Source organism: Haliotis cracherodii, unplaced genomic scaffold, assembly GCF_022045235.1.
Source record: "Haliotis cracherodii isolate W230 unplaced genomic scaffold, xgHalCrac1.p SCAF_1, whole genome shotgun sequence".
In the NCBI taxonomy this organism is placed as follows: Eukaryota; Metazoa; Mollusca; class Gastropoda; order Lepetellida; family Haliotidae; genus Haliotis; species Haliotis cracherodii.
Genome location: NW_027266264.1, coordinates 30,288,172 through 30,310,817, shown reverse-complemented (window position 1 = coordinate 30,310,817; position 22,646 = coordinate 30,288,172). Strand labels below are relative to the sequence as shown.

The window sequence follows — 22,646 nt, the reverse complement described above, 5'->3', positions numbered from 1 at the left end:
GAGTGAGTGAGTATGGTTTTACGCCGCTTTTAGCAATATTCCAGCAATATCACGGCGGGGAACACCAGAAACGGGCTTCACACATTGTACCCATGTCGGGAATCGAACCCGGGTCTTCGGCGTGACGAGCGAACGCTTTAACCACTAGGCTACCCGACCGCCCCCTTTTCCTTTTGAACAACGTTTAGGAGAACCAACATAATGTCAATATTATTATATAAAGGCCCTGCTTACATTTAAAAGATGTTTTCCAGACAATGTTGCACAGGGCAATTTCACCAATTAAGACACCCCAGTTATGCTGTCCTCAAAAAGGCCACCTTTCACACTTGTATAAAAAGAGTACAAATACGACCCCGACGAGACTCGAACTCGCAATCTTCTGATTCGAAGTCAGACGCCTTATCCATTAGGCCACGAGGCCGACGATTACTCCAATTTAGGACTCGTTTTTCTACACGTCAATACAATCTTTTCCTTTTGAACAACGTTTAGGAGAACCAACATAATGTCAATATTATTATATAAAGGCCCTGCTTACATTTAAAAGATGTTTTCCAGACAATGTTTCACAGGGCAATTTCAGCAATTAAGACACCCCAGTTATGCTGTCCTCAAAAAGGCCACCTTTCACACTTGTATAAAAAGAGTACAAATACGACCCCGACGAGACTCGAACTCGCAATCTTCTGATTCGAAGTCAGACGCCTTATCCATTAGGCCACGAGGCCGACGATTACTCCCAACTAGGACTCGTTTTTCTACACGTCAATACAATCTTTTCCTTTTGAACAACGTTTAGGAGAACCAACATAATGTCTATATTATTATATAAAGGCCCTGCTTACATTTAAAAGATGTTTTCCAGACAATGTTGCACAGGGCAATTTCACCAATTAAGACACCCCAGTTATGCTGTCCTCAAAAAGGCCACCTTTCACACTTGTATAAAAAGAGTATAAATACGACCCCGACGAGACTCGAACTCGCAATCTTCTGATTCGAAGTCAGACGCCTTATCCATTAGGCCACGAGGCCGACGATTACTCCCAACTAGGACTCGTTTTTCTACACGTCAATACAAACTTTTCCTTTTGAACAACGTTTAGGAGAACCAACATAATGTCTATATTATTATATAAAGGCCCTGCTTACATTTAAAAGATGTTTTCCAGACAATGTTGCACAGGGCAATTTCAGTAATTAAGACACCCCAGTTATGCTGTCCTCAAAAAGGCCACCTTTCACACTTGTATAAAAAGAGTATAAATACGACCCCGACGAGACTCGAACTCGCAATCTTCTCATTCGAAGTCAGACGCCTTATCCATTAGGCCACGAGGCCGACGATTACTCCCAACTAGGACTCGTTTATCTACACGTCAATACAATCTTTTCCTTTTGAACAACGTTTAGGAGAACCAACATAATGTCAATATTATTATATAAAGGCCCTGCTTACATTTAAAAGATGTTTTCCAGACAATGTTGCACAGGGCAATTTCAGCAATTAAGACACCCCAGTTATGCTGTCCTCAAAAAGGCCACCTTTCACACTTGTATAAAAAGAGTACAAATACGACCCCGACGAGACTCGAACTCGCAATCTTCTGATTCGAAGTCAGACGCCTTATCCATTAGGCCACGAGGCCGACGATTACTCCAATTTAGGACTCGTTTTTCTACACGTCAATACAATGTTTTCCTTTTGAACAACGTTTAGGAGAACCAACATAATGTCTATATTATTATATAAAGGCCCTGCTTACATTTAAAAGATGTTTTCCAGACGATGTTGCACAGGGCAAATTCAGCAATTAAGACACCCCAGTTATGCTGTCCTCAAAAAGGCCACCTTTCACACTTGTATAAAAAGAGTATAAATACGACCCCGACGAGACTCGAACACGAAATCTTCTGATTCGAAGTCAGACGCCTTATCCATTAGGCCACGAGGCCGACGATTACTCCAATTTAGGACTCGTTTTTCTACACGTCAATACAATCTTTTCCTTTTGAACAACGTTTAGGAGAACCAACATAATGTCTATATTATTATATAAAGGCCCTGCTTACATTTAAAAGATGTTTTCCAGACAATGTTGCACAGGGCAATTTCAGCAATTAAGACACCCCAGTTATGCTGTCCTCAAAAAGGCCACCTTTCACACTTGTATAAAAAGAGTATAAATACGACCCCGACGAGACTCGAACTCGCAATCTTCTGATTCGAAGTCAGACGCCTTATCCATTAGGCCACGAGGCCGACGATTACTCCCAACTAGGACTTGTTTTTCTACACGTCAATACAATCTTTTCCTTTTGAACAACGTTTAGGAGAACCAACATAATGTCTATATTATTATATAAAGGCCCTGCTTACATTTAAAAGATGTTTTCCAGACAATGTTGCACAGGGCAATTTCAGCAATTAAGACACCCCAGTTATGCTGTCCTCAAAAAGGCCACATTTCACACTTGTATAAAAAGAGTATAAATACGACCCCGACGAGACTCGAACTCGCAATCTTCTGATTCGAAGTCAGACGCCTTATCCATTAGGCCACGAGGCCGACGATTACTCCCAACTAGCACTTGTTTTTCTACACGTCAATACAATCTTTTCCTTTTGAACAACGTTTAGGAGAACCAACATAATGTCTATATTATTATATAAAGGCCCTGCTTACATTTAAAAGATGTTTTCCAGACAATGTTGCACAGGGCAATTTCAGCAATTAAGACACCCCAGTTACGCTGTCCTCAAAAAGGCCACCTTTCACACTTGTATAAAAAGAGTACAAATACGACCCCGACGAGACTCGAACTCGCAATCTTCTGATTCGAAGTCAGACGCCTTATCCATTAGGCCACGAGGCCGACGATTACTCCCAACTAGGACTCGTTTTTCTACACGTCAATACAATCTTTTCCTTTTGAACAACGTTTAGGAGAACCAACATAATGTCTATATTATTATATAAAGGCCCTGCTTACATTTAAAAGATGTTTTCCAGACAATGTTGCACAGGGCAATTTCAGCAATTAAGACACCCCAGTTATGCTGTCCTCAAAAAGGCCACCTTTCACACTTGTATAAAAAGAGTACAAATACGACCCCGACGAGACTCGAACTCGCAATCTTCTGATTCGAAGTCAGACGCCTTATCCATTAGGCCACGAGGCCGACCATTACTCCCATCCAGGACTCGTTTTTCTACACGTCAATACAATCTTTTCCTTTTGAACAACGTTTAGGAGAACCAACATAATGTCTATATTATTATATAAAGGCCCTGCTTACATTTAAAAGATGTTTTCCAGACAATGTTGCACAGGGCAATTTCACCAATTAAGACACCCCAGTTATGTTGTCCTCAAAAAGGCCACCTTTCACACTTGTATAAAAAGAGTACAAATACGACCCCGACGAGACTCGAACTCGCAATCTTCTGATTCGAAGTCAGACGCCTTATCCATTAGGCCACGAGGCCGACGATTACTCCCAACTAGGACTCGTTTTTCTACACGTCAATACAATGTTTTCCTTTTGAACAACGTTTAGGAGAACCAACATAATGTCTATATTATTATATAAAGGCCCTGCTTACATTTAAAAAGTGTTTTCCAGACAATGTTGCACAGGGCAATTTCATCAATTAAGACACCCCAGTTATGCTGTCCTCAAAAAGGCCACCTTTCACACTTGTATAAAAAGAGTACAAATACGACCCCGACGAGACTCGAACTCGCAATCTTCTGATTCGAAGTCAGACGCCTTATCCATTAGGCCACGAGGCCGACCATTACTCCCATCCAGGACTCGTTTTTCTACACGTCAATACAATCTTTTCCTTTTGAACAACGTTTAGGAGAACCAACATAATGTCTATATTATTATATAAAGGCCCTGCTTACATTTAAAAGATGTTTTCCAGACAATGTTGCACAGGGCAATTTCAGCAATTAAGACACCCCAGTTATGCTGTCCTCAAAAAGGCCACCTTTCACACTTGTATAAAAAGAGTACAAATACGACCCCGACGAGACTCGAACTCGCAATCTTCTGATTCGAAGTCAGACGCCTTTTTTTTTTTTTTTTTTTCTTGATAAAATTTATTCACAGGAATATAATACAAACGCAGACAGTGCTGACACTGCCACCACAAAGATAAAAAGGGTATCACAGAAGTTGGGTGGCAGTGGTTAACATTTGAATTCTAAAGACAGAAATATGAGAAATAGATTTTTACATTTGATTATGTACACACATCTTTAAAGACAGAAATAGGTGTATGTGGATCAGACCATTCTCATTTTTAGGTAGAATGAGTCCTACATTTTTATTTTTATTTTTTATTTTTAAACAAAATTTGAAAAAAAAAACCTCATGTTTTAATGCAGTGTTGAATAAATAACTTTGTAATTGATTCATTTTTCAATAGTCAACCAGCATTAAACCACAATGACACTTTATGAAAGATTTGTAAAAAAGCGTTCATGTGAAATGAAATAGTATAAGTAACTTATAATTGAGTTAATCAAGAGGATGTTTCAGAAGAATGTCATTCCCATCTAACTCGATGAGGTCATTAGACATTATGTATTTTTGAATAAAGACATGCAATCTTTTCTTTTTTGTGTAATGATACAAAAGAAATGTGAGATGTCTCTTTACCAAGGATTTGAAAAATGTGTTTATGTGAAAAGAGACTGTACCTAGGCTTATAACAACTCTTCTCTTAAATACTGCCAACCGATAAATTGATAACAATATATCTAACAATGGTTTTGCCGACACACTTCTCTCAGGAAGAAACCCAAACAATAACCACAGCGAGAATTGTCCAAGAGTGAACCCAGTATCTTGACACACATCAGTGAGGATATCAACAAATAGTGATTGTAAGAACGATAACTCTTTACAGAAGATGAACAAGTGCAGCACATCTTCTTTTTCATTTTGACAAACTGGACAAATATCTGTGTCTGTCAAACCAAATTGGCTGAGTCTGTCATATGTGTAAATAATGTTATGGGCAATCTTAAAATCTAGTTGTATACATTCGGCTGATTTGTCATTTTGATACACATTAACCCAAACATCTTTCCAGTTGATGTCAAGAGATATATTATTCCACCAATTCATTGCAACTGGTTTTTTAAAATATTTTGTTCTGAAAATTTCATAACAATATTTCACCGTAAACAGCTGCACGGATACATCTTCGTTCGCTATAGGACAAAGTATTTCTTTACAAGGAAGATTTATGACAGCATCAGACAATATGATCTGTTTCCAATCTGTTGGAAGCGCATATAAAATAACAGCATAACCATTCTTGATTGTGGCCACATCAACATCAGGTATTGTTCCTTGTACAATTTCAACAATACTATCAGGTGACAAAAATTGTGGTATAACTTCATAGCAAATATCTTTTATGCAAGTGATCCCACCGTCAATGAATGATTTAAACAACAAAGTTTTATTCATATACAAAATTAGAGGGTTGTTGAATAAAGGCTGACACATTATATCCGGTAAAGTGGTAGGTTTGCTTCTCTTACCACCACAGATGTCCTCCCAGGCAAGCAACAACTCAGCATAAAAAGGATTTACATGCAACATATCTTTTTTGTCAAACTTTAAACATAGTATGTTTGATTGTAATCCCATATTTAAATATTTTGAAAAGAAGAAAGACATAGTTGCTTTCCATAATGAGTCTAATTTATAATCTAAGAAAGCTTTTAACAGTTTCAATCTTAAAGCATACTTTTTAAGGCACAAATTGGGTATATTTAAACCACCTTCTGTACATTTGCCCATGCATGTCACAGCTGCTATTTTTGGCTTTTTATTTACCCATAAGAATTTTGAAAACATTTTGGAAAAAGCTACTTCTACCCAGTGTGGCACTGGTAACACTGTAAAAGAGTACCATAATCTAGAGGCAATGAGGATGTTTAAAACCGTGGCTCTGCCCTGCAGTGTGAGTTGACGTTGAATCCACGAATTAAGTAGAGTTTGAATTTTATTTATCTTTTTCGTCCAATTTAGTGTCTCACAAGTGGCCAAGTCAGAGCCAAGATATATTCCCAGAAGTTCAACACAATCTTTTTTAACTTTCACGGGAAGACTAATGTTACATTTATTGAACTTGGCTTTACCAAGAAGTAACACCTCTGACTTTTGTAAATTGATCTTGGCTTGAGTTGCTTCGCAATAATATTTAATTGTTTCAAAAGTATTTTCCACTGACTGTGAGTTGCACACTGTAATAGTAGTGTCATCGGCATGTTGATATATTAAAGATGAAACATTGCCAATGTTTATGCCTTGAATATGTGGGTTCTCTTTTATTAACAAATTTAATGGTTCAGAAATAAGCACAAACAGCATGGAACTCATCGGGTCCCCTTGCCTTACTCCACGGGATAGTTTGAAATATGGACTTAAATGCCCATTACACTTGACAGAACTTTTAATGTCTGTATACAAAATTCTAATCCAGGATATAAAATTATTCCCAAAATTGAATTTTTGTAAAATATCCAATAAGTAATTATGTGAAACTCTATCGAAAGCTTTCTCTTGATCTACTTTAATTAAAAATGCATCTTTATCTTCACTATCCACTATATCAACTACATCCCTGACCGAATGTAAATTGTGTGCAATGTCTCTCCCTGGTACACAGCAGGATTGTTCAGGGGAGATAATATCTGACATTACAGACTTGAGTCTAAGAGACAATGTGCGTGATATTAATTTACAGTCAACATTGATCAGTGAAATAGGTCTATAACATTTTAAATCTCTTTTATCACCTTTATTTTTATAGAATAAGCTGATAATACTGGTTTTCATAGAACGAGATAATTCCTTCTCTTCAAAGATACTCTGTGTAACATGATGGAAAAGAGGACATAAAATCTCCCAAAACTTGAGGAAGAATTCAACAGTTAAACCATCTGGACCTGGTGTCTTGTTATGTTTCATTCCTTTCAGTGCCTCTGTCAACTGTTTTTCAGAAATTGGAAGATCGCATTTAACTTTTTGTTCATTATTAATCGATTTCTGAATCATGTTTACAACTACTTGTTCTTTTACTTGATCAAATCCCTCATCTGTATATAACTTGGCATAAAATGATTGTGCTGTGTCTATAATGTCCTCTGTATTCCGTATCGTTGTTCCATCTTCAGTTATAAGTTCTTTGATTGAATTAGCTTGCTGTTTTGACTTTTCCAAATTCAAGAAATAAGAAGTGCATCTGTCTGATTCAAGAGTAAACTGTGCTTTTGATCTCAAGATAGCACCCCTACAGGTGTTGTTGTCATATTCTTCTAATTTATTTTCTAAATCACATAGTTGTGTAGATTGATACCCCGGTATTGAAGCTAATTTTTGATATTCAATTCTAAGTTTATTTTGAATGTTGTAATAATCATTTTTTGCCAGTCTACTTTTTTTGCTTGAATAAGATTTTGAAAACTTTTTAAATTGATATTTCAAGTTGTCCCACCACATAAGTGGCTCTGATGTAAAAAGTGGACATACTTTTGCTTCCTCAATAATATGACGAATTTTATTATAAAAGATACCATCTTCTAACAGCTGATTATTAAAAATCCAAACTCCTGGACCCTTTTCTATGTTACTGAGATCAACCTTCAGTGAAACAATGTTGTGATCGCTCATTTTACAGTATTTGATATAACAATGTATAACACTATGTAAAAGATGTCTGGATAAGAGAAAAAAGTCAATTCTGGATTGTTTTAAAACACCATTTACTGTTTGGGTTCGGGAGAACTCCTTTTTATCATAATTTTTGTGTCTCCATACATCAACCATACAATATTTTTGAATTATGGAAATAAGAGTGTCACTACTTCTTAGATTGAATGTTTTATTGTTAATGCCTTTATCCAAAACAGGATCTATTATATCATTAAAATCTCCCCCTACAAACATATTACTTGGTTCTAACCATCCTTCTAGCTCTTTGTAAAATGTTAACTTTTCTTCTAAACCATTAGGAGCATAAACATTGAGTAAATAATATTTTTTATCATCCACATCAATTTCTGCTTTTAATAGTCTGCCTTCAGAATCGTGTGCTATCATTCTAACTTCATGTTGAAAATTTTTGGATACTAATATAGCTACACCCCTGCGATTTATGTTGGTTGAGTTACTAAATAAAATTTTCCCGGCCCACATATGTTGATAGTTTTCAACAAATGTTCGGTCCCAAAACGTTTCCTGTAAGAATGCTATATCAACATGTGAACTATTTATAAGTGACATCACTTTTTCAAATTTACCAACATCTCTCAAACCATTGACATTCCATGACCATATACTGAACATGATGAGCAATGAGAGATGCATATTATACTTCAACATGTGTTTCATCTATATTTTTTCCCTTTTCGAGATTTAACAACATTCTTTTTTCTAGGGGCTCTTCCCCCAACATGTGCCCTAATTACCTCTTCATCGGGCTTGGATATTTTCCCTTTCCCTTTCACGCTTCCTGGGGCACCATCCCCACGGTATGGCTGTGAAAGAACATTGTGATTGATCTCATTCGAGACTGCCATGCCATCATGAACATCTACAACCTCACTATTGTCATGATGTTTAAGATTAACTTTCTGTACAATATCTAACAGTGTGTCTGTTACATCATTCACTAAGTGAGCACTAGAAGGAGATACATGTTTTTTGGCATCAGAACTACATTTGCCAACATGTAAACTTCTGTCAACGATTTCAAATAGTAGTTCATTGACAATATTTTGTGTTTCATTGTTTGAGTCAGTCACAAAATTGGTTACATATTTATCTTGTGACCTTTCCTCTTTGTCTTCCTCTGGGACATCTACAATTCCATCCACCCTTTCTTGATCTTTGTCATCTTCAATTGATAATTCATCACGAATAGGCCACCTTGCTAGAGTTGCATCCGTCTCTGTGTCCATGATGCCAATATCAACGTCATTTTCCTCATCCTTATCATGATCATCATGATTATCGTTATCAATGTCATCAGAAACATCATCATACCCATAGCAATCACACTCTACCGGTTTCAGTTTACATCTATGACATTTTGGAACACGACAGTTATTTTGAAGATGTCCTTGGTTCCCGCAGTTCCTGCATACAATGTTTGGACACATCTTTTTTTCGTGTTGGTCTGAAAGGCAGTGGTAGCATACTTTGATTTGCTCATTGTGGATAACTCTGAAAAAATCAAAACCTTCATGTGTCCTGAATTTGACGCTATAGGGAAGACTGCGGATCCCTGTTGGAAATTTTACTTGTGTATATCTTGTACCATCTTCCCAATTAGTGCCATGGATTTTCCTCCTGTGGATGGTATCCACTTCAATTATTCCAAACGCATGTAGGACGTTTCTAATTTCCTCATCTGTGGTATAGCTGGGCAAGTTCATAAATGAAACTACAACTCTGTTGTTCACGAGAGGCGAAAGTTTGTATATTTGATTATCAACTACAACAGACTCTCCAAGTGATTTTACTAGCGCATTTTCCGCTAGAGTAATTTCAAAATAATTGTTATTTCTAGGTGTACAGCAGTACACAGTATTGTCTCCAAGTTCTTGTTCCAACACCTTGCAAAGCTCAAATGCTTTAGGGCGAATCTGGTTGTCATAATGAACCCGAACAATGTTTTCTTTTTGATAAACACGATGGCGGCCATTGTTGTTGATGACCTGACTAGGGGGTGGCCTTTGCCCCCCAGCCTGGTGGCTCATAGTTTCTATTTTCTCCAATTACTCGTTCAGATGTAATCTTGAAACATATATGAACACACCTTCATAACAACAGTCAAATATTTCCACAAAGATAGAAGTACTTACAATAAATAGCAGAGCACTTGCAATATCCTTCCACGTTGTGACTCAACAAGGGAGGCCAAGTCAGACGCCTTATCCATTAGGCCACGAGGCCGACGATTATTACAATTTAGGACTCGTTTTTCTACACGTCAATACAATGTTTCCCTTTTGAACAACGTTTAGGAGAACCAACATAATGTCTATATTATTATATAAAGGCCCTGCTTACATTTAAAAGATGTTTTCCAGACAATGTTGCACAGGGAAATTTCAGCAATTAAGACACCCCAGTTATGCTGTCCTCAAAAAGGCCACCTTTCACACTTGTATAAAAAGAGTACAAATACGACCCCGATGAGACTCGAACTCGCAATCTTCTGATTCGAAGTCAGACGCCTTATCCATTAGGCCACGAGGCCGACGATTACTCCCAACTAGGACTCGTTTTTCTACACGTCAATACAATCTTTTCCTTTTGAACAACGTTTAGGAGAACCAACATAATGTCTATATTATTATATAAAGGCCCTGCTTACATTTAAAAAGTGTTTTCCAGACAATGTTGCACAGGGCAATTTCATCAATTAAGACACCCCAGTTATGCTGTCCTCAAAAAGGCCACCTTTCACACTTGTATAAAAAGAGTACAAATACGACCCCGACGAGACTCGAACTCGCAATCTTCTCATTCGAAGTCAGACGCCTTATCCATTAGGCCACGAGGCCGACGATTACTCCCATCCAGGACTTGTTTTTCTACACGTCAATACAATCTTTTCCTTTTGAACAACGTTTAGGAGAACCAACATAATGTCTATATTATTATATAAAGGCCCTGCTTACATTTAAAAAGTGTTTTCCAGAGAATGTTGCACAGGGCAATTTCATCAATTAAGACACCCCAGTTATGCAGTCCTCAAAAAGGCCACCTTTCACACTTGTATAAAAAGAGTACAAATACGACCCCGACGAGACTCGAACTCGCAATCTTCTGATTCGAAGTCAGACGCCTTATCCATTAGGCCACGAGGCCGACGATTACTCCCATCCAGGACTCGTTTTTCTACACGTCAATACAATCTTTTCCTTTTGAACAACGTTTAGGAGAACCAACATAATGTCTATATTATTATATAAAGGCCCTGCTTACATTTAAAAAGTGTTTTCCAGACAATGTTGCACAGGGCAATTTCAGCAATTAAGACACCCCAGTTATGCTGTCCTCAAAAAGGCCACCTTTCACACTTGTATAAAAAGAGTACAAATACGACCCCGACGAGACTCGAACTCGCAATCTTCTGATTCGAAGTCAGACGCCTTATCCATTAGGCCACGAGGCCGACGATTACTCCCATCCAGGACTTGTTTTTCTACACGTCAATACAATCTTTTCCTTTTGAACAACGTTTAGGAGAACCAACATAATGTCTATATTATTATATAAAGGCCCTGCTTACATTTAAAAAGTGTTTTCCAGAGAATGTTGCACAGGGCAATTTCATCAATTAAGACACCCCAGTTATGCAGTCCTCAAAAAGGCCACCTTTCACACTTGTATAAAAAGAGTACAAATACGACCCCGACGAGACTCGAACTCGCAATCTTCTGATTCGAAGTCAGACGCCTTATCCATTAGGCCACGAGGCCGACGATTACTCCCATCCAGGACTCGTTTTTCTACACGTCAATACAATCTTTTCCTTTTGAACAACGTTTAGGAGAACCAACATAATGTCTATATTATTATATAAAGGCCCTGCTTACATTTAAAAGATGTTTTCCAGACAATGTTGCACAGGGCAATTTCAGCAATTAAGACACCCCAGTTATGCTGTCCTCAAAAAGGCCACCTTTCACACTTGTATAAAAAGAGTACAAATACGACCCCGACGAGACTCGAACTCGCAATCTTCTGATTCGAAGTCAGACGCCTTATCCATTAGGCCACGAGGCCGACGATTATTACAATTTAGGACTCGTTTTTCTACACGTCAATACAATGTTTCCCTTTTGAACAACGTTTAGGAGAACCAACATAATGTCTATATTATTATATAAAGGCCCTGCTTACATTTAAAAGATGTTTTCCAGAGAATGTTGCACAGGGCAATTTCACCAATTAAGACACCCCAGTTATGCTGTCCTCAAAAAGGCCACCTTTCACACTTGTATAAAAAGAGTACAAATACGCCCCCGACGAGACTCGAACTCGCAATCTTCTGATTCGAAGTCAGACGCCTTATCCATTAGGCCACGAGGCCGACGATTACTCCCAACCAGGACTCGTTTTTCTACACGTCAATACAATCTTTTCCTTTTGAACAACGTTTAGGAGAACCAACATAATGTCTATATTATTATATAAAGGCCCTGCTTACATTTAAAAAGTGTTTTCCAGACAATGTTGCACAGGGCAATTTCATCAATTAAGACACCCCAGTTATGCTGTCCTCAAAAAGGCCACCTTTCACACTTGTATAAAAAGAGTACAAATACGACCCCGACGAGACTCGAACTCGCAATCTTCTCATTCGAAGTCAGACGCCTTATCCATTAGGCCACGAGGCCGACCATTACTCCAATTTAGGACTCGTTTTTCTACACGTCAATACAATGTTTTGCTTTTTAACAACGTTTAGGAGAACCAACATAATGTCTATATTATTATATAAAGGCCCTGCTTACATTTAAAAAGTGTTTTCCAGACAATGTTGCACAGGGCAATTTCAGCAATTAAGACACCCCAGTTATGCTGTCCTCAAAAAGGCCACCTTTCACACTTGTATAAAAAGAGTACAAATACGACCCCGACGAGACTCGAACTCGCAATCTTCTGATTCGAAGTCAGACGCCTTATCCATTAGGCCACGAGGCCGACGATTACTCCCATCCAGGACTCGTTTTTCTACACGTCAATACAATCTTTTCCTTTTGAACAACGTTTAGGAGAACCAACATAATGTCTATATTATTATATAAAGGCCCTGCTTACATTTAAAAGATGTTTTCCAGACAATGTTGCACAGGGCAATTTCAGCAATTAAGACACCCCAGTTATGCTGTCCTCAAAAAGGCCACCTTTCACACTTGTATAAAAAGAGTACAAATACGACCCCGACGAGACTCGAACTCGCAATCTTCTGATTCGAAGTCAGACGCCTTATCCATTAGGCCACGAGGCCGACGATTATTACAATTTAGGACTCGTTTTTCTACACGTCAATACAATCTTTCCCTTTTGAACAACGTTTAGGAGAACCAACATAATGTCTATATTATTATATAAAGGCCCTGCTTACATTTAAAAGATGTTTTCCAGACAATGTTGCACAGGGAAATTTCAGCAATTAAGACACCCCAGTTATGCTGTCCTCAAAAAGGCCACCTTTCACACTTGTATAAAAAGAGTACAAATACGACCCCGACGAGACTCGAACTCGCAATCTTCTGATTCGAAGTCAGACGCCTTATCCATTAGGCCACGAGGCCGACGATTATTACAATTTAGGACTCGTTTTTCTACACGTCAATACAATCTTTTCCTTTTGAACAACGTTTAGGAGAACCAACATAATGTCTATATTATTATATAAAGGCCCTGCTTACATTTAAAAAGTGTTTTCCAGACAATGTTGCACAGGGCAATTTCATCAATTAAGACACCCCAGTTATGCTGTCCTCAAAAAGGCCACCTTTCACACTTGTATAAAAAGAGTACAAATACGACCCCGACGAGACTCGAACTCGCAATCTTCTCATTCGAAGTCAGACGCCTTATCCATTAGGCCACGAGGCCGACGATTACTCCCATCCAGGACTCGTTTTTCTACACGTCAATACAATCTTTTCCTTTTGAACAACGTTTAGGAGAACCAACATAATGTCTATATTATTATATAAAGGCCCTGCTTACATTTAAAAGATGTTTTCCAGACAATGTTGCACAGGGCAATTTCAGCAATTAAGACACCCCAGTTATGCTGTCCTCAAAAAGGCCACCTTTCACACTTGTATAAAAAGAGTATAAATACGCCCCCGACGAGACTCGAACTCGCAATCTTCTGATTCGAAGTCAGACGCCTTATCCATTAGGCCACGAGGCCGACCATTACTCCAATTTAGGACTCGTTTTTCTACACGTCAATACAATGTTTTGCTTTTTAACAACGTTTAGGAGAACCAACATAATGTCTATATTATTATATAAAGGCCCTGCTTACATTTAAAAGATGTTTTCCAGAGAATGTTGCACAGGGCAATTTCACCAATTAAGACACCCCAGTTATGCTGTCCTCAAAAAGGCCACCTTTCACACTTGTATAAAAAGAGTACAAATACGACCCCGACGAGACTCGAACTCGCAATCTTCTGATTCGAAGTCAGACGCCTTATCCATTAGGCCACGAGGCCGACGATTACTCCCATCCAGGACTCGTTTTTCTACACGTCAATACAATCTTTTCCTTTTGAACAACGTTTAGGAGAACCAACATAATGTCTATATTATTATATAAAGGCCCTGCTTACATTTAAAAAGTGTTTTCCAGACAATGTTGCACAGGGAAATTTCAGCAATTAAGACACCCCAGTTATGCTGTCCTCAAAAAGGCCACCTTTCACACTTGTATAAAAAGAGTACAAATACGACCCCGACGAGACTCGAACTCGCAATCTTCTTATTCGAAGTCAGACGCCTTATCCATTAGGCCACGAGGCCGACGATTACTCCCATCCAGGACTCGTTTTTCTACACGTCAATACAATCTTTTCCTTTTGAACAACGTTTAGGAGAACCAACATAATGTCTATATTATTATATAAAGGCCCTGCTTACATTTAAAAGATGTTTTCCAGACAATGTTGCACAGGGCAATTTCACCAATTAAGACACCCCAGTTATGCTGTCCTCAAAAAGGCCACCTTTCACACTTGTATAAAAAGAGTACAAATACGACCCCGACGAGACTCGAACTCGCAATCTTCTGATTCGAAGTCAGACGCCTTATCCATTAGGCCACGAGGCCGACGATTACTCCCATCCAGGACTCGTTTTTCTACACGTCAATACAATCTTTTCCTTTTGAACAACGTTTAGGAGAACCAACATAATGTCTATATTATTATATAAAGGCCCTGCTTACATTTAAAAAGTGTTTTCCAGACAATGTTGCACAGGGAAATTTCATCAATTAAGACACCCCAGTTATGCAGTCCTCAAAAAGGCCACCTTTCACACTTGTATAAAAAGAGTACAAATACGACCCCGACGAGACTCGAACTCGCAATCTTCTCATTCGAAGTCAGACGCCTTATCCATTAGGCCACGAGGCCGACGATTACTCCCATCCAGGACTCGTTTTTCTACACGTCAATACAATCTTTTCCTTTTGAACAACGTTTAGGAGAACCAACATAATGTCTATATTATTATATAAAGGCCCTGCTTACATTTAAAAGATGTTTTCCAGACAATGTTGCACAGGGCAATTTCAGCAATTAAGACACCCCAGTTATGCTGTCCTCAAAAAGGCCACCTTTCACACTTGTATAAAAAGAGTACAAATACGACCCCGACGAGACTCGAACTCGCAATCTTCTGATTCGAAGTCAGACGCCTTATCCATTAGGCCACGAGGCCGACGATTACTCCCATCCAGGACTCGTTTTTCTACACGTCAATACAATCTTTTCCTTTTGAACAACGTTTAGGAGAACCAACATAATGTCTATATTATTATATAAAGGCCCTGCTTACATTTAAAAAGTGTTTTCCAGACAATGTTGCACAGGGTAATTTCATCAATTAAGACACCCCAGTTATGCAGTCCTCAAAAAGGCCACCTTTCACACTTGTATAAAAAGAGTACAAATACGACCCCGACGAGACTCGAACTCGCAATCTTCTCATTCGAAGTCAGACGCCTTATCCATTAGGCCACGAGGCCGACGATTACTCCCATCCAGGACTCGTTTTTCTACACGTCAATACAATCTTTTCCTTTTGAACAACGTTTAGGAGAACCAACATAATGTCTATATTATTATATAAAGGCCCTGCTTACATTTAAAAGATGTTTTCCAGACAATGTTGCACAGGGCAATTTCACCAATTAAGACACCCCAGTTATGCTGTCCTCAAAAAGGCCACCTTTCACACTTGTATAAAAAGAGTACAAATACGACCCCGACGAGACTCGAACTCGCAATCTTCTGATTCGAAGTCAGACGCCTTATCCATTAGGCCACGAGGCCGACGATTACTCCCATCCAGGACTCGTTTTTCTACACGTCAATACAATCTTTTCCTTTTGAACAACGTTTAGGAGAACCAACATAATGTCTATATTATTATATAAACGCCCTGCTTACATTTAAAAGATGTTTTCCAGACAATGTTGCACAGGGCAATTTCAGCAATTAAGACACCCCAGTTATGCTGTCCTCAAAAAGGCCACCTTTCACACTTGTATAAAAAGAGTACAAATACGACCCCGACGAGACTCGAACTCGCAATCTTCTGATTCGAAGTCAGACGCCTTATCCATTAGGCCACGAGGCCGACGATTACTCCCATCCAGGACTCGTTTTTCTACACGTCAATACAATCTTTTCCTTTTGAACAACGTTTAGGAGAACCAACATAATGTCTATATTATTATATAAAGGCCCTGCTTACATTTAAAAGATGTTTTCCAGACAATGTTGCACAGGGCAATTTCAGCAATTAAGACACCCCAGTTATGCTGTCCTCAAAAAGGCCACCTTTCACACTTGTATAAAAAGAGTACAAATACGACCCCGACGAGACTCGAACTCGCAATCTTCTGATTCGAAGTCAGACGCCTTATCCATTAGGCCACGAGGCCGACGATTACTCCCATCCAGGACTCGTTTTTCTACACGTCAATACAATCTTTTCCTTTTGAACAACGTTTAGGAGAACCAACATAATGTCTATATTATTATATAAAGGCCCTGCTTACATTTAAAAGATGTTTTCCAGACAATGTTGCACAGGGCAATTTCACCAATTAAGACACCCCAGTTATGCTGTCCTCAAAAAGGCCACCTTTCACACTTGTATAAAAAGAGTACAAATACGACCCCGACGAGACTCGAACTCGCAATCTTCTGATTCGAAGTCAGACGCCTTATCCATTAGGCCACGATGCCGACCATTACTCCAATTTAGGACTCGTTTTTCTACACGTCAATACAATGTTTTGCTTTTTAACAACGTTTAGGAGAACCAACATAATGTCTATATTATTATATAAAGGCCCTGCTTACATTTAAAAGATGTTTTCCAGACAATGTTGCACAGGGCAATTTCAGCAATTAAGACACCCCAGTTATGCTGTCCTCAAAAAGGCCACCTTTCACACTTGTATAAAAAGAGTACAAATACGACCCCGACGAGACTCGAACTCGCAATCTTCTGATTCGAAGTCACACGCCTTATCCATTAGGCCACGAGGCCGACGATTACTCCCATCCAGGACTCGTTTTTCTACACGTCAATACAATCTTTTCCTTTTGAACAACGTTTAGGAGAACCAACATAATGTCTATATTATTATATAAAGGCCCTGCTTACATTTAAAAAGTGTTTTCCAGACAATGTTGCACAGGGCAATTTCATCAATTAAGACACCCCAGTTATGCTGTCCTCAAAAAGGCCACCTTTCACACTTGTATAAAAAGAGTACAAATACGACCCCGACGAGACTCGAACTCGCAATCTTCTGATTCGAAGTCAGACGCCTTATCCATTAGGCCACGAGGCCGACGATTACTCCCATCCAGGACTCGTTTTTCTACACGTCAATACAATCTTTTCCTTTTGAACAACGTTTAGGAGAACCAACATAATGTCTATATTATTATATAAAGGCCCTGCTTACATTTAAAAGATGTTTTCCAGACAATGTTGCACAGGGCAATTTCAGCAATTAAGACACCCCAGTTATGCTGTCCTCAAAAAGGCCACCTTTCACACTTGTATAAAAAGAGTACAAATACGACCCCGACGAGACTCGAACTCGCAATCTTCTGATTCGAAGTCAGACGCCTTATCCATTATGCCACGAGGCCGACCATTACTCCAATTTAGCACTCGTTTTTCTACACGTCAATACAATATTTTGCTTTTTAACAACGTTTAGGAGAACCAACATAATGTCTATATTATTATATAAAGGCCCTGCTTACATTTAAAAGATGTTTTCCAGACAATGTTGCACAGGGCAATTTCAGCAATTAAGACACCCCAGTTATGCTGTCCTCAAAAAGGCCACCTTTCACACTTGTATAAAAAGAGTACAAATACGACCCCGACGAGACTCGAACTCGCAATCTTCTGATTCGAAGTCAGACGCCTTATCCATTAGGCCACGAGGCCGACGATTACTCCCAACTAGGACTCGTTTTTCTACACGTCAATACAATCTTTTCCTTTTGAACAACGTTTAGGAGAACCAACATAATGTCTATATTATTATATAAAGGCCCTGCTTACATTTAAAAGATGTTTTCCAGACAATGTTGCACAGGGCAATTTCAGCAATTAAGACACCCCAGTTATGCTGTCCTCAAAAAGGCCACCTTTCACACTTGTATAATAAGAGTACAAATACGACCCCGACGAGAATCGAACTCGCAATCTTCTGATTCGAAGTCAGACGCCTTATCCATTAGGCCACGAGGCCGACGATTACTCCAATTTTAGACTCGTTTTTCTACACGTCAATACAATCTTTTCCTTTTGAACAACGTTTAGGAGAACCAACATAATGTCTATATTATTATATAAAGGCCCTGCTTACATTTAAAAGATGTTTTCCAGACAATGTTGCACAGGGCAATTTCACCAATTAAGACACCCCAGTTATGCTGTCCTCAAAAAGGCCACCTTTCACACTTGTATAAAAAGAGTATAAATACGACCCCGACGAGACTCGAACTCGAAATCTTCTGATTCGAAGTCAGACGCCTTATCCATTAGGCCACGAGGCCGACGATTACTCCAATTTAGGACTCGTTTTTCTACACGTCAATACAATCTTTTCCTTTTGAACAACGTTTAGGAGAACCAACATAATGTCTATATTATTATATAAAGGCCCTGCTTACATTTAAAAGATGTTTTCCAGACAATGTTGCACAGGGCAATTTCAGCAATTAAGACACCCCAGTTATGCTGTCCTCAAAAAGGCCACCTTTCACACTTGTATAAAAAGAGTACAAATACGACCCCGACGAGACTCGAACTCGCAATCTTCTGATTCGAAGTCAGACGCCTTATCCATTAGGCCACGAGGCCGACGATTACTCCCATCCAGGACTCGTTTTTCTACACGTCAATACAATCTTTTCCTTTTGAACAACGTTTAGGAGAACCAACATAATGTCTATATTATTATATAAAGGCCCTGCTTACATTTAAAAGATGTTTTCCAGACAATGTTGCACAGGGCAATTTCACCAATTAAGACACCCCAGTTATGTTGTCCTCAAAAAGGCCACCTTTCACACTTGTATAAAAAGAGTACAAATACGACCCCGACGAGACTCGAACTCGCAATCTTCTGATTCGAAGTCAGACGCCTTATCCATTAGGCCACGAGGCCGACGATTACTCCCAACTAGGACTCGTTTTTCTACACGTCAATACAATCTTTTCCTTTTGAACAACGTTTAGGAGAACCAACATAATGTCTATATTATTATATAAACGCCCTGCTTACATTTAAAAAAGTGTTTTCCAGACAATGTTGCACAGGGCAATTTCATCAATTAAGACACCCCAGTTATGCTGTCCTCAAAAAGGCCACCTTTCACACTTGTATAAAAAGAGTACAAATACGACCCCGACGAGACTCGAACTCGCAATCTTCTGATTCGAAGTCAGACGCCTTATCCATTAGGCCACGAGGCCGACGATTACTCCCATCCAGGACTCGTTTTTCTACACGTCAATACAATCTTTTCCTTTTGAACAACGTTTAGGAGAACCAACATAATGTCTATATTATTATATAAAGGCCCTGCTTACATTTAAAAGATGTTTTCCAGACAATGTTGCACAGGGCAATTTCACCAATTAAGACACCCCAGTTATGCTGTCCTCAAAAAGGCCACCTTTCACACTTGTATAAAAAGAGTACAAATACGACCCCGACGAGACTCGAACTCGCAATCTTCTCATTCGAAGTCAGACGCCTTATCCATTAGGCCACGAGGCCGACGATTACTCCCATCCAGGACTCGTTTTTCTACACGTCAATACAATCTTTTCCTTTTGAACAACGTTTAGGAGAACCAACATAATGTCTATATTATTATATAAAGGCCCTGCTTACATTTAAAAGATGTTTTCCAGACAATGTTGCACAGGGCAATTTCACCAATTAAGACACCCCAGTTATGCTGTCCTCAAAAAGGCCACATTTCACACTTGTATAAAAAGAGTATAAATACGACCCCGACGAGACTCGAACTCGCAATCTTCTGATTCGAAGTCAGACGCCTTATCCATTAGGCCACGAGGCCGACGATTACTCCCATCCAGGACTCGTTTTTCTACACGTCAATACAATCTTTTCCTTTTGAACAACGTTTAGGAGAACCAACATAATGTCTATATTATTATATAAAGGCCCTGCTTACATTTAAAAGATGTTTTCCAGAGAATGTTGCACAGGGCAATTTCAGCAATTAAGACACCCCAGTTATGCTGTCCTCAAAAAGGCCACCTTTCACACTTGTATAAAAAGAGTACAAATACGACCCCGACGAGACTCGAACTCGCAATCTTCTGATTCGAAGTCAGACGCCTTATCCATTAGGCCACGAGGCCGACGATTATTACAATTTAGGACTCGTTTTTCTACACGTCAATACAATGTTTCCCTTTTGAACAACGTTTAGGAGAACCAACATAATGTCTATATTATTATATAAAGGCCCTGCTTACATTTAAAAGATGTTTTCCAGAGAATGTTGCACAGGGCAATTTCAGCAATTAAGACACCCCAGTTATGCTGTCCTCAAAAAGGCCACCTTTCACACTTGTATAAAAAGAGTACAAATACGACCCCGACGAGACTCGAACTCGCAATCTTCTGATTCGAAGTCAGACGCCTTATCCATTAGGCCACGAGGCCGACGATTACTCCCAACTAGGACTCGTTTTTCTACACGTCAATACAATCTTTTCCTTTTGAACAACGTTTAGGAGAACCAACATAATGTCTATATTATTATATAAAGGCCCTGCTTACATTTAAAAAGTGTTTTCCAGACAATGTTGCACAGGGCAATTTCATCAATTAAGACACCCCAGTTATGCTGTCCTCAAAAAGGCCACCTTTCACACTTGTATAAAAAGAGTACAAATACGACCCCGACGAGACTCGAACTCGCAATCTTCTGATTCGAAGTCAGACGCCTTATCCATTAGGCCACGAGGCCGACGATTACTCCCATCCAGGACTCGTTTTTCTACACGTCAATACAATCTTTTCCTTTTGAACAACGTTTAGGAGAACCAACATAATGTCTATATTATTATATAAAGGCCCTGCTTACATTTAAAAGATGTTTTCCAGACAATGTTGCACAGGGCAATTTCAGCAATTAAGACACCCCAGTTATGCTGTCCTCAAAAAGGCCACCTTTCACACTTGTATAAAAAGAGTACAAATACGACCCCGACGAGACTCGAACTCGCAATCTTCTGATTCGAAGTCAGACGCCTTATCCATTAGGCCACGAGGCCGACGATTATTACAATTTAGGACTCGTTTTTCTACACGTCAATACAATGTTTCCCTTTTGAACAACGTTTAGGAGAACCAACATAATGTCTATATTATTATATAAAGGCCCTGCTTACATTTAAAAGATGTTTTCCAGAGAATGTTGCACAGGGCAATTTCAGCAATTAAGACACCCCAGTTATGCTGTCCTCAAAAAGGCCACCTTTCACACTTGTATAAAAAGAGTACAAATACGACCCCGACGAGACTCGAACTCGCAATCTTCTGATTCGAAGTCAGACGCCTTATCCATTAGGCCACGAGACCGACGATTACACCCATCCAGGACTCGTTTTTCTACACGTCAATACAATCTTTTCCTTTTGAACAACGTTTAGGAGAACCAACATAATGTCTATATTATTATATAAAGGCCCTGCTTACATTTAAAAAGTGTTTTCCAGACAATGTTGCACAGGGCAATTTCATCAATTAAGACACCCCAGTTATGCTGTCCTCAAAAAGGCCACCTTTCACACTTGTATAAAAAGAGTACAAATACGACCCCGACGAGACTCGAACTCGCAATCTTCTCATTCGAAGTCAGACGCCTTATCCATTAGGCCACGAGACCGACGATTACTCCCATCCAGGACTCGTTTTTCTACACGTCAATACAATCTTTTCCTTTTGAACAACGTTTAGGAGAACCAACATAATGTCTATATTATTATATAAAGGCCCTGCTTACATTTAAAAAGTGTTTTCCAGAGAATGTTGCACAGGGCAATTTCATCAATTAAGACACCCCAGTTATGCTGTCCTCAAAAAGGCCACCTTTCACACTTGTATAAAAAGAGTACAAATACGACCCCGACGAGACTCGAACTCGCAATCTTCTGATTCGAAGTCAGACGCCTTATCCATTAGGCCACGAGGCCGACGATTACTCCCATCCAGGACTCGTTTTTCTACACGTCAATACAATCTTTTCCTTTTGAACAA

At 39.1% G+C, this 22,646-nt stretch overlaps 41 non-coding genes across 41 annotated transcripts; all 41 read right to left on the bottom strand.

The window, feature by feature from the left end:
• Positions 1-351: 351 nt before the first annotated feature.
• On the bottom strand, positions 352-424 carry Trnar-ucg (transfer RNA arginine (anticodon UCG)). Its single transcript has one exon. It is a non-coding gene; the product is annotated as a tRNA-Arg (tRNA).
• A 234-nt stretch (positions 425-658) lies between these two features.
• Trnar-ucg (transfer RNA arginine (anticodon UCG)) lies at positions 659-731 on the bottom strand. Its single transcript has one exon. It is a non-coding gene; the product is annotated as a tRNA-Arg (tRNA).
• Positions 732-965: 234 nt separating this feature from the next.
• Positions 966-1,038, bottom strand: Trnar-ucg (transfer RNA arginine (anticodon UCG)). Its single transcript has one exon. It is a non-coding gene; the product is annotated as a tRNA-Arg (tRNA).
• Positions 1,039-1,579: 541 nt separating this feature from the next.
• Trnar-ucg (transfer RNA arginine (anticodon UCG)) lies at positions 1,580-1,652 on the bottom strand. The gene has a single exon. It is a non-coding gene; the product is annotated as a tRNA-Arg (tRNA).
• A 541-nt stretch (positions 1,653-2,193) lies between these two features.
• On the bottom strand, positions 2,194-2,266 carry Trnar-ucg (transfer RNA arginine (anticodon UCG)). The gene has a single exon. It is a non-coding gene; the product is annotated as a tRNA-Arg (tRNA).
• A 234-nt stretch (positions 2,267-2,500) lies between these two features.
• On the bottom strand, positions 2,501-2,573 carry Trnar-ucg (transfer RNA arginine (anticodon UCG)). Its single transcript has one exon. It is a non-coding gene; the product is annotated as a tRNA-Arg (tRNA).
• Positions 2,574-2,807: 234 nt separating this feature from the next.
• Positions 2,808-2,880, bottom strand: Trnar-ucg (transfer RNA arginine (anticodon UCG)). Its single transcript has one exon. It is a non-coding gene; the product is annotated as a tRNA-Arg (tRNA).
• Positions 2,881-3,114: 234 nt separating this feature from the next.
• On the bottom strand, positions 3,115-3,187 carry Trnar-ucg (transfer RNA arginine (anticodon UCG)). The gene has a single exon. It is a non-coding gene; the product is annotated as a tRNA-Arg (tRNA).
• Positions 3,188-3,421: 234 nt separating this feature from the next.
• On the bottom strand, positions 3,422-3,494 carry Trnar-ucg (transfer RNA arginine (anticodon UCG)). The gene has a single exon. It is a non-coding gene; the product is annotated as a tRNA-Arg (tRNA).
• A 234-nt stretch (positions 3,495-3,728) lies between these two features.
• Trnar-ucg (transfer RNA arginine (anticodon UCG)) lies at positions 3,729-3,801 on the bottom strand. The gene has a single exon. It is a non-coding gene; the product is annotated as a tRNA-Arg (tRNA).
• Positions 3,802-10,228: 6,427 nt separating this feature from the next.
• Positions 10,229-10,301, bottom strand: Trnar-ucg (transfer RNA arginine (anticodon UCG)). Its single transcript has one exon. It is a non-coding gene; the product is annotated as a tRNA-Arg (tRNA).
• Positions 10,302-10,842: 541 nt separating this feature from the next.
• On the bottom strand, positions 10,843-10,915 carry Trnar-ucg (transfer RNA arginine (anticodon UCG)). Its single transcript has one exon. It is a non-coding gene; the product is annotated as a tRNA-Arg (tRNA).
• A 234-nt stretch (positions 10,916-11,149) lies between these two features.
• On the bottom strand, positions 11,150-11,222 carry Trnar-ucg (transfer RNA arginine (anticodon UCG)). Its single transcript has one exon. It is a non-coding gene; the product is annotated as a tRNA-Arg (tRNA).
• A 234-nt stretch (positions 11,223-11,456) lies between these two features.
• On the bottom strand, positions 11,457-11,529 carry Trnar-ucg (transfer RNA arginine (anticodon UCG)). Its single transcript has one exon. It is a non-coding gene; the product is annotated as a tRNA-Arg (tRNA).
• A 234-nt stretch (positions 11,530-11,763) lies between these two features.
• Trnar-ucg (transfer RNA arginine (anticodon UCG)) lies at positions 11,764-11,836 on the bottom strand. Its single transcript has one exon. It is a non-coding gene; the product is annotated as a tRNA-Arg (tRNA).
• A 234-nt stretch (positions 11,837-12,070) lies between these two features.
• Positions 12,071-12,143, bottom strand: Trnar-ucg (transfer RNA arginine (anticodon UCG)). Its single transcript has one exon. It is a non-coding gene; the product is annotated as a tRNA-Arg (tRNA).
• Positions 12,144-12,684: 541 nt separating this feature from the next.
• Trnar-ucg (transfer RNA arginine (anticodon UCG)) lies at positions 12,685-12,757 on the bottom strand. Its single transcript has one exon. It is a non-coding gene; the product is annotated as a tRNA-Arg (tRNA).
• A 234-nt stretch (positions 12,758-12,991) lies between these two features.
• Positions 12,992-13,064, bottom strand: Trnar-ucg (transfer RNA arginine (anticodon UCG)). Its single transcript has one exon. It is a non-coding gene; the product is annotated as a tRNA-Arg (tRNA).
• A 234-nt stretch (positions 13,065-13,298) lies between these two features.
• Trnar-ucg (transfer RNA arginine (anticodon UCG)) lies at positions 13,299-13,371 on the bottom strand. Its single transcript has one exon. It is a non-coding gene; the product is annotated as a tRNA-Arg (tRNA).
• Positions 13,372-13,912: 541 nt separating this feature from the next.
• On the bottom strand, positions 13,913-13,985 carry Trnar-ucg (transfer RNA arginine (anticodon UCG)). The gene has a single exon. It is a non-coding gene; the product is annotated as a tRNA-Arg (tRNA).
• A 234-nt stretch (positions 13,986-14,219) lies between these two features.
• On the bottom strand, positions 14,220-14,292 carry Trnar-ucg (transfer RNA arginine (anticodon UCG)). The gene has a single exon. It is a non-coding gene; the product is annotated as a tRNA-Arg (tRNA).
• A 541-nt stretch (positions 14,293-14,833) lies between these two features.
• Positions 14,834-14,906, bottom strand: Trnar-ucg (transfer RNA arginine (anticodon UCG)). The gene has a single exon. It is a non-coding gene; the product is annotated as a tRNA-Arg (tRNA).
• A 541-nt stretch (positions 14,907-15,447) lies between these two features.
• Trnar-ucg (transfer RNA arginine (anticodon UCG)) lies at positions 15,448-15,520 on the bottom strand. Its single transcript has one exon. It is a non-coding gene; the product is annotated as a tRNA-Arg (tRNA).
• A 541-nt stretch (positions 15,521-16,061) lies between these two features.
• Positions 16,062-16,134, bottom strand: Trnar-ucg (transfer RNA arginine (anticodon UCG)). The gene has a single exon. It is a non-coding gene; the product is annotated as a tRNA-Arg (tRNA).
• Positions 16,135-16,368: 234 nt separating this feature from the next.
• On the bottom strand, positions 16,369-16,441 carry Trnar-ucg (transfer RNA arginine (anticodon UCG)). Its single transcript has one exon. It is a non-coding gene; the product is annotated as a tRNA-Arg (tRNA).
• Positions 16,442-16,675: 234 nt separating this feature from the next.
• On the bottom strand, positions 16,676-16,748 carry Trnar-ucg (transfer RNA arginine (anticodon UCG)). Its single transcript has one exon. It is a non-coding gene; the product is annotated as a tRNA-Arg (tRNA).
• An 848-nt stretch (positions 16,749-17,596) lies between these two features.
• Trnar-ucg (transfer RNA arginine (anticodon UCG)) lies at positions 17,597-17,669 on the bottom strand. The gene has a single exon. It is a non-coding gene; the product is annotated as a tRNA-Arg (tRNA).
• Positions 17,670-17,903: 234 nt separating this feature from the next.
• On the bottom strand, positions 17,904-17,976 carry Trnar-ucg (transfer RNA arginine (anticodon UCG)). The gene has a single exon. It is a non-coding gene; the product is annotated as a tRNA-Arg (tRNA).
• Positions 17,977-18,210: 234 nt separating this feature from the next.
• On the bottom strand, positions 18,211-18,283 carry Trnar-ucg (transfer RNA arginine (anticodon UCG)). The gene has a single exon. It is a non-coding gene; the product is annotated as a tRNA-Arg (tRNA).
• A 234-nt stretch (positions 18,284-18,517) lies between these two features.
• Positions 18,518-18,590, bottom strand: Trnar-ucg (transfer RNA arginine (anticodon UCG)). Its single transcript has one exon. It is a non-coding gene; the product is annotated as a tRNA-Arg (tRNA).
• A 234-nt stretch (positions 18,591-18,824) lies between these two features.
• Positions 18,825-18,897, bottom strand: Trnar-ucg (transfer RNA arginine (anticodon UCG)). Its single transcript has one exon. It is a non-coding gene; the product is annotated as a tRNA-Arg (tRNA).
• A 234-nt stretch (positions 18,898-19,131) lies between these two features.
• On the bottom strand, positions 19,132-19,204 carry Trnar-ucg (transfer RNA arginine (anticodon UCG)). The gene has a single exon. It is a non-coding gene; the product is annotated as a tRNA-Arg (tRNA).
• Positions 19,205-19,438: 234 nt separating this feature from the next.
• Positions 19,439-19,511, bottom strand: Trnar-ucg (transfer RNA arginine (anticodon UCG)). Its single transcript has one exon. It is a non-coding gene; the product is annotated as a tRNA-Arg (tRNA).
• A 235-nt stretch (positions 19,512-19,746) lies between these two features.
• On the bottom strand, positions 19,747-19,819 carry Trnar-ucg (transfer RNA arginine (anticodon UCG)). The gene has a single exon. It is a non-coding gene; the product is annotated as a tRNA-Arg (tRNA).
• A 541-nt stretch (positions 19,820-20,360) lies between these two features.
• Trnar-ucg (transfer RNA arginine (anticodon UCG)) lies at positions 20,361-20,433 on the bottom strand. The gene has a single exon. It is a non-coding gene; the product is annotated as a tRNA-Arg (tRNA).
• Positions 20,434-20,667: 234 nt separating this feature from the next.
• Positions 20,668-20,740, bottom strand: Trnar-ucg (transfer RNA arginine (anticodon UCG)). Its single transcript has one exon. It is a non-coding gene; the product is annotated as a tRNA-Arg (tRNA).
• Positions 20,741-20,974: 234 nt separating this feature from the next.
• Positions 20,975-21,047, bottom strand: Trnar-ucg (transfer RNA arginine (anticodon UCG)). The gene has a single exon. It is a non-coding gene; the product is annotated as a tRNA-Arg (tRNA).
• A 234-nt stretch (positions 21,048-21,281) lies between these two features.
• Positions 21,282-21,354, bottom strand: Trnar-ucg (transfer RNA arginine (anticodon UCG)). Its single transcript has one exon. It is a non-coding gene; the product is annotated as a tRNA-Arg (tRNA).
• Positions 21,355-21,588: 234 nt separating this feature from the next.
• Trnar-ucg (transfer RNA arginine (anticodon UCG)) lies at positions 21,589-21,661 on the bottom strand. The gene has a single exon. It is a non-coding gene; the product is annotated as a tRNA-Arg (tRNA).
• A 234-nt stretch (positions 21,662-21,895) lies between these two features.
• Trnar-ucg (transfer RNA arginine (anticodon UCG)) lies at positions 21,896-21,968 on the bottom strand. The gene has a single exon. It is a non-coding gene; the product is annotated as a tRNA-Arg (tRNA).
• Positions 21,969-22,509: 541 nt separating this feature from the next.
• On the bottom strand, positions 22,510-22,582 carry Trnar-ucg (transfer RNA arginine (anticodon UCG)). Its single transcript has one exon. It is a non-coding gene; the product is annotated as a tRNA-Arg (tRNA).
• Positions 22,583-22,646: the final 64 nt, after the last annotated feature.